Raw genomic sequence first — 8,195 nt, 5'->3', positions numbered from 1 at the left:
TGGCTGGATGGTATCACTGACTCGATGGACGTGAGTCTGAGTGAACTCCAGGAGTTGGTGATGGACAGGGAGGCCTGGTGTGCTGTGATTCATGGGGTCGCAAAGAGTCAGACACGACTGAGCGATTGATCTCACTTTCTGCCATAAGGGTGGTGTCATCTGCATATCTGAGGTTATTGATATTTCTCCCGGCAATCTTGATTCCAGCTTGTGCTTCTTCCAGCCCAGCGTTTCTCATGATGTACTTTGCATATAAGTTAAATAAGCCGGGGGACAATATACAGCCTTGATGTACTCCTTTTCCTATTTGGAACCAGCCTGTTGTTCCATGTCCAGCTCTAACTGTTGCTTCCTGACCTGCATATAGGTTTCTCAAGAGGCAGGTCAGGTGGTCTGGTATTCCCGTCTCTTTCAGAATTTTCCAAAGTTTGTGATGATCCATACAGTCAAAGGCTTTGGCATAGTCAATAAAGCAGAAATAGATGTTTTTCTGGAACTCTCTTGCTTTTTCTATGATCCACAGATGTTGTCAATTTGATCTCTGGTTCCTCTGCCTTTTCTAAAACCAGCTTGAACATCAGGAAGTTCACGGTTCACGTATGGCTGAAGCCTGGCTTGGAGAATTTTGAGCGTTACTTTACTAGCGTGTGAGATGAGTGCAATTGTGAGGATTGAAAATTCTCAGGAAATCCCTAAATTTTCCTTTATTTTTAAAGGAGGGATGATCATGCTAATCACCAAGTGATAAAACTCAAGAATTATTTTAAAATTATCCAGAGGTCCCCCAAGACCCCCTTTTCTTTGGGACACTGATCATCAGGCCTGGACCCTGCAGGGCATCTGCCTGCCTTTGAGGTAAGCAGCAGTGAAACATTGTCTCTGAGCAACCCCTCAAGAGCCTGTGTTGCCCTCTGAGCATGGAGCAGGGAGGGGGCTGGACACATAGTTTCTAGCATTTCAGAGGCGGTTCTACCAGCTCTCGTAAAACTTCATATGGAACTTTACAAAGAAGGTTCAATGAGGCCTCCCTTCCTTTTTGCCCCGAGTCAGAAAAATGAAGCCAAGGCTGCATAGCAGAGATAACTCCAGGCTGCAGGTCTGGATCGGCCTCATCACTCACTGGCTCTGGGTTCCCCGTGTTTCCATCTGCCATCTTGAAAGTACTTCTGGCAGCTCCCAAATTCAACCAGAGGAACAAAGCCAGTAGGAGACAGATGAAGAAGAGAACTGGCTCACAACGTTGTGGTGGCTGGTAGGGCAAGTCTGAAGGCCATCAGGGGGTGGGTTGGTGTCCACAAGAGCAGCTGTAAGGCCTTCAGTCTGCTTGCATGGGGCCCAGTCAGATGACCCAGGCCCACCGCCCTTGCCTAAAGTCAACTGAGTATTGACTGCAGTTACCTCTTCCAAATACCTCACAGCTGTACCTGGAAGGGCATCAGATTGAATAACCGGGGACTTCAGCATTGCCAGGTGGACACATTAAACAGACTCTAGCCCCAGACGTGAAATGATGACCCCCCAACTTCAAATACTCAGGAGGTTTCCAATTTGCAAAAAGAGTGGGTAAAAAGAACCCCATGAATATCACATTCTAAACTACCAACCTCATTCAAATTCTCTCATATTTGCTAATGTGAAGTGAAGTGAAAATCACTCAGTCGTGTCCAACTCTTTGTGACCCCATGAGCTATACAGTCCATGGGATTCTCTAGGCCAGAATACTCTAATGGGTAGCCTTTCCCTTCTCCAGGGGATCTTTCCAACCTAGGGATTGAACCCAGGTCTCCTGCATTGCAGGCAGATTCTTTACCCAGCTGAGCCACAAGGGAAGCCCAAGAATACTAGAGTGGGTAGCCTATCTCTTCTCCAGCAGATCTTCCCGACCCAGGAATCGAACTGGGGTCTTCTGCATTGCAGATGGATTCTTTACCAACTGAGCTATCAGGGAAGCCCATTTGCTAACGTACATACATATAATTCCATTATTATTACAATAATGGTAATCATTGTACACATAGCCTATTTTCTACTATTTTCATCTAACTTTATTTAAGCATGTCCTTATACTGATATTTTCTACATGATGGCCGTATTTTCCAATTAATTCGTAACATTCATTCATGTTACTATACTATAATTTTAAGTTGTAGCTCCTTTTCGGACATCCATATAGTTCCAAATGTTTAACATTTAGAAATCACCACTGTGGATATTTGTACGCAAATAGTTTTTTAAATGTTTAGACAAAAGCACTCCTGTCACTTCTTCATTTCCTCCAACTCATCAAGCCTACTGCAGATGTCATACTAATACCTGCCCACACAGCACCAGTGGAGGTGAAGTGAGGGGTCTCAACCTCAGCTCCCACACTGGCCTGTAGGACCAGGTCCCAAAAGAGCTCTGAGGGCAGCTGGATCCATGGAGAAGTCTGCAGGCTTGAAGGAAGGAAGAGGGATCTTCCCAACCTAGGGATCGAACCACATCTCTTATGCTTCCTGCATTGACAGGCGGGTTCTTTACCAGCAGTGCCACCTGGAAAGCCATCAGTAGTTTTTCCCCATATACCCCTTTCTGAGAGGCAGCCTGTCACACACATTTCCTTTAGGCTGTGGACGAATAACCAAAAATAGCCCCTGACACTGGGTTTCTTCTCCAGATGCTAGAAGCTCTCTGTGAGGTTTGCTAGGCTGATGAGCTTAAGAAGTTTGCATTAACTCAGGATTCCCCAAAGACACAGAACCAAAAGGATGTTTAAATAGAGATTTACTGTAAGGAATTTTCTCACACAATTAGAGGAGCTGACAGACTCAAAGTCCACAGGGAAGGCTGGCACGGTGAAGACCCAGGGAGGAGCTGATGTTTCAGCTGGAGTAGTCCAAAGGCATCTGGAGGAATTACAGATGCCTTTGGACTACTCCAGCTGAAATGAAGAAGGAATTCTTCATTCCATCTGTTCACTTTTAGGTCCTTCAAGTGATTGGACGAGGCCCACCACATTATGGGAGTAACCTATTTTACTTGAAGTCTATTGATTTAACAGGCAATCACATCTTTTTTGGGGGGAGGGTGCTTCCCAGGGGACACTAGTGGTAAAGAACCTATCTGCCAATGAGGAGATGTAGGAGAAGTGGGTTCAATCCCTGGGTTGGGAAGATCTCCTGGAGAAGGGCATGGCAATCCACCCCAGTATTCTTGCCTGGAGAATCCCATGGACAGAGGAGCCTGGTGGGCTACAGTCTGTGGGGTCACAAAGAGTCAGACACAACTGAAGTGACTTAGCACACACGCACATCTTTTTTTTGCCAAGAAGCATGCAGGATCTTAGTTCTCCGACCAGGGATCAAATCCATGCCCCCTATATTGGGAGCTGGGAGTCTTAACCACTGGACCACCAGGGAAATGCCAAAGTTTGCTTGACTGCTTCTTTGCAGTAATTATTATCCGAGTTTTGTTTCCTTTTACTGTAGTTTTTTTTTTTTTTTTTTTTTTCTGGTTTATTAGAGGGTTGTCTTTTACCAAGTTGTCCTTTGCTGTGTCAGAAATGAACTATTGGCACGAAGCAGCCAGGCCTGCGGGTGTTCTGTAAATTGTTGGTGCCTGAGTGACTGAAAGTGGCCTGCTGGTAGGCGATCCGTCTCACCCGGGATGCTGTGTCCAGATGTGGTTGTGGAATGTGCGCCCTCTGCTGGCTGCCTCTAGAATTGAACGTTGATCTTGAGACCGTCTAAATTCCCTCAGATTCGAAAATATGACCTCTGCACAGTGGTAAGAATTTTCTGGCTAAAGTGATATTTTAATTAAAAAAACAAACAAAAACTACTTCAAGGCTTATTCAAGTTTACCATCTTAAGAGAAACACGGTTCATATGGGCTTTTGTAGGTGGGGGACTGGTAGAGAAGGATGTGGCAACCCACTCCAGTATTCTTGCCTAGAGAATCCTGTGGACAGAGGAGCCTGTTTGGCTGCTGTCCATGGGGTCGCAGAGTCAGACACAACTGAAGCAACTTAGCATGCATGCATGCATTGGAGAAGGAAATGGCAACCCACTCCAGTATTCTTGCCTGGAGAATCCCAGGGATGGAGGAGCCTGGTGGGCTGCCGTCTGTGGGGTCGCACAGAGTTGGACACAACTGAAGCAACTTAGCAGCAGCAGCAGCAGGGGGGACTGGCATGGCAAAAAGAGAAAGTCTGAACATTTTATTTTCATGTTTAGGGGAGCAGTGGAAGATGGGGAGCACTGAGGCCAGGGTCCCTGGAAGTGCTGACGAGCAGTAAAGGGCCAGCCACATGGCATGCAGAGGTTGCCAACGTCCGCAAACAACATCTGGTTAAATTTGCACTTTAGCTCAACAATGAATAATTTCAGTATAAGTATGTCGTCTGTGGTGTTTTGTTGTTGTTGTGTTAGTTGCTCGGTCATGTCTGACTCTTTGTGACTGTAGCCTGCCAGGTTCCTCTGTCCGTGGGATTTCCCAGACAAGAATACTGGAGTGGGTTGCCATTTCCCTTTCCATGGGATCTTTCCGATCCAGGGATCTAATCCCGGTCTCCTGTATTGCAGGCAGATTCTTTACCACTGGGTCACCTGAGAAGCCCTGTAATATTTGAGACATACTAAAATTTAAAAAAAGTATTCACTTAACTGAAAAGCAGCTCTGAAGGGAGCTTGCATTTTATCTAGCAACCCCAAGAGGAAGGAAAGAGAGACTAAAATGAGAAGAAAGGCCTGCCCACAATCTATGAAGGCTGGAAGCTGGTGGCAGCAGAGTCACCAGAGAGGCAGTGAGCCCCAAAGAGCCGGCTCCCCTGCTGACATGCTGGTGGCAGGTCCATCCACACAATATGAGCTTTGGCAGCCCGTGGCCTCCTCTCAGTAGCCACAGTAGGAGCCGCACAAACGAGCCATGTTCCTCCTGCCTCCTCACTTCTCCTGGGGTCCAGAGGCCCTTCACCCCACAACTTTGACGCCTCCTGCCCACTGCATGACAACTGCAGAACCTCAGCTGCCCACTCACCTGTTTGGGGAACTTCCCAGAAGAACCTGCAGCCAAGCAGCTGCCAGTTTTCTCCCGCTCATCCCCAGAAAGCAGTTTCTTGGCCTCTTTACCTGCTTTTCTTCCCTCAGGCTTGTGTACAGAACATCTAATGTTTGGCATCGCGGTGAACTCTGCACTGTGTTGTAGATGGCCCACTCCTGTGCACCCTTCTGGATACTCAAGAGTTAAGTTGGGCCTTGTTGTGAATGAAACTAGGGAAGTGAGCTGTGTTCCTTCTTTCTCTCTCTCTCTTTTCCCCTCCATCTACTTCTAGAGTAAATTTTTGGAATTTTGAAGTGCTGATCTCAGGATAGATAGGTTCATAGAGTTATACCAGCTTACCTCGTGCTGACTTAAGACAGTGGGTTATCACAGACAAGTATTTAAAGTACATCAGAGAGAACAAGAGACACCAAGATAATGAAGCAGCTGTTCTCTGTGCCTGACTTATATGGACAGTGACTCCATAAGGACCAGGTTGTTCTTCTCATCCCAAGACCTGGCATCTCACAGAGACAGATCAGAGAGGAAAACTGGGGGAGATGAACACAGTTCTCTTAACATCGCTAGGAATAGGTCACACTCTTTTTAAATTAACTTAGGTCTTTGTAAAGGATGACATCCCCTCACCACATTATGAGATCGAAGCTGATCTTTGTGGGTGAGATGGACCACATCTCTTACAATATTAATTCCATGGCTCCCCTCCCCTACAGCTCTGGGAACAGCTCAGTTTAGCCTGGAAACACAGGATAAATGTATATTTGTTGGGGGCACCCAGAGGGAAGACCCTAGAAACTCCTCTAACTTAGATGAAATCACCATTGTCTGCTCTTCCTTCTCTTGTTTCATTTCAAAGACTTGAGATAGAACAAATAAATTTTACCTGAATGAACAGCTGCTTGGGGCTTAGACAGGCTCAGGCCCCTCCTTGTCAGGAGGCTGATGGGAACATACAGTGAAGCCTCCAAGCCTGGCCCCGCTCTGGGCAGAGGGCCCTCCACTTTTGCTGCAGAATCTCTCACCATCAAGGTCTCCAAGGCTTGAGGATGGAGCCCACCCTGACAGCTCGCCCCCCTGCTACTCCCTGAAAGGATATGCTCCCCTGGGAACCCCTGCCCCCACTCAGGTCAGGTGACCCAGCCTTGACAGGGCACTTGCACTGGATCCACTTCAGGAAGTGCCTGTCATCCCATCACACCATTCACGCCTTCCTCGGCTGTTCTGGAAGTGGCTTCTGCCCATTGACTTAGTGCTGGTCCTCGTCAGCCTTTGACTGTCCACTGTGGATATTCTTACCTGGGCTGCTGTATCTTCCACCAGGTGGAAAGCTGTTTCAGAGGAAGGGCCTGGTGTGATGCTGATATGCATAGTACAAACCTCCAGTAAGTATTTCGGGGATAAATACTGAGTGTCTGCATTTGGCTCCCTAACTCTGAAGAATGTGGGAGCTAGTAGCCAACAGAACATCACTTCACTCATCAGAAGAGGCAAATTCCAGCAAAGTTAATCCAGCATATTTGTATGACTGACATCCTTCATGTCATACATATTATGTGTCATACGTTATACATGTGTATATGTTATAACTTCCATGACAAAGATGAAGACTCAAGCGGCAAAAACCTGTGTTCCCCCTAAAATTAAAATACAAAAATCAAAGACTTCAGAAATGAAATTAATATTTTCCAACCACTTATTAAAAGGAAAATGGTAATTTTCTGAAAAAGGATCTTACTACCAAGAAATAGTCACAGAACAAAGGCCATGGTGCTCTCACATCTAGGGGAGCATATCCAGGAGGAGAAAGGCGAGTGTGGCTGCCATGGCCACCTGAGCCCCACACCCTCTCCCAGGGCACGGTGCCCACCTGGCCCTGGGCACCACAGGCAGGGCCATTACCACATCACAGGTGCTGACTTCTGGAAGCCAGTTTCCTTCCTGCAGGATGTTCATACGCCCATAAAAATGAAGAAATGAGGAAACAGTGCTGAAGCAGGGCCAGCCGAAGTTCTGTTTGTTTTTGTTTTTTAATTATGACTCCAGGCGGCCCTCGCGGGTGGGGAAACGCTGCCCAGTCACAAGCTTGCAGGACGGGCAGGTGTGTGGAGCTGCCACACCGCTGGAGAGGGCGCCGGTCATGAGGCCAGAAGGGAACCACCTCTTCCTCCACCTTGGAGCCAGAAGACAATGTCCTCTCCCGCCCCCGAACTGCACCAGGAGGGGCCTCTCAGGGACCAGGAGGAGTAACCAACACGCACAGACCCACCTGCTTCTCTCCACCTTCCGTGGAGGTTGCTAAGGGAGAGAAGAAACCTGGAAAACTAACTCAAAGTAATAAAATCTCCCCATCTTCAAAATCCTGAAGCACGTAGAGCTTAGATCCTTTAGTGCTAAATTCTGTCTTGGCTCATTTACAGTTATTTACAATTTGTTAATTTTGCCTCTTCAACTCAAGTTTAACTTCCCCCAGGGCAGAGAATAACATAATTTTAGTACCATTTCTCCCCTATGTCTAGTGCAGTCTCAAATATGTTGTGTATTAATGGGCTAAAATGAGCCAGGAATAGTTACATGTATCACGGTAGCATGTCCCAGTATGTAATATCTGTCACTCAGATCAGTCCACGAGGAGACCCAACATGTATGGGCTTCTTTTCAAGGACAGGAGACCACCGCTTCACTAGAAGCTGCTACTGCAGTCCAGGGCTGAGACTGTGTCCCAGTTTGGACCTTGATCTTTCCAGCCAGCCCAAGAGAGCTCACCAGAACTGGGTGGAGGTCAAGGTTGATAGCCCCTGGGACCTGAGAGTGGTGAGTCTGTGTCTCTAGCAGGTGAGGACTGCTGTAGGTGCCTGCATCACACAGGCCTGGAGGCCACCCTCCTCCAGGAGCAGAGGGGCATGGAGCAGGAGTTAGGGTATTAGGGTGGGCGTGCAGGGAGTTGCAGAGGTCATACCCAGGCATCAGAGGCTGCCACGAGGGCAGAACAGCAGTAGCCAGATCTGTGCAGGACAGTGTTCTCTGCCATCCAGTTGGTGGCAACTGAGAATCTTCCCAACTTGACGCTGGCAAGACTAACAGCCGTCTTCTCAGAGGGGTTTGCTCCAACTTACTCATTTTTAACCGCGGCACCCCCCCTCCCCACCTCCTTCTCT

This window comes from Bos indicus x Bos taurus, chromosome 12, assembly GCF_003369695.1.
Source record: "Bos indicus x Bos taurus breed Angus x Brahman F1 hybrid chromosome 12, Bos_hybrid_MaternalHap_v2.0, whole genome shotgun sequence".
In the NCBI taxonomy this organism is placed as follows: Eukaryota; Metazoa; Chordata; class Mammalia; order Artiodactyla; family Bovidae; genus Bos; species Bos indicus x Bos taurus.
Note: the sequence above shows the minus strand (reverse complement) of the source record.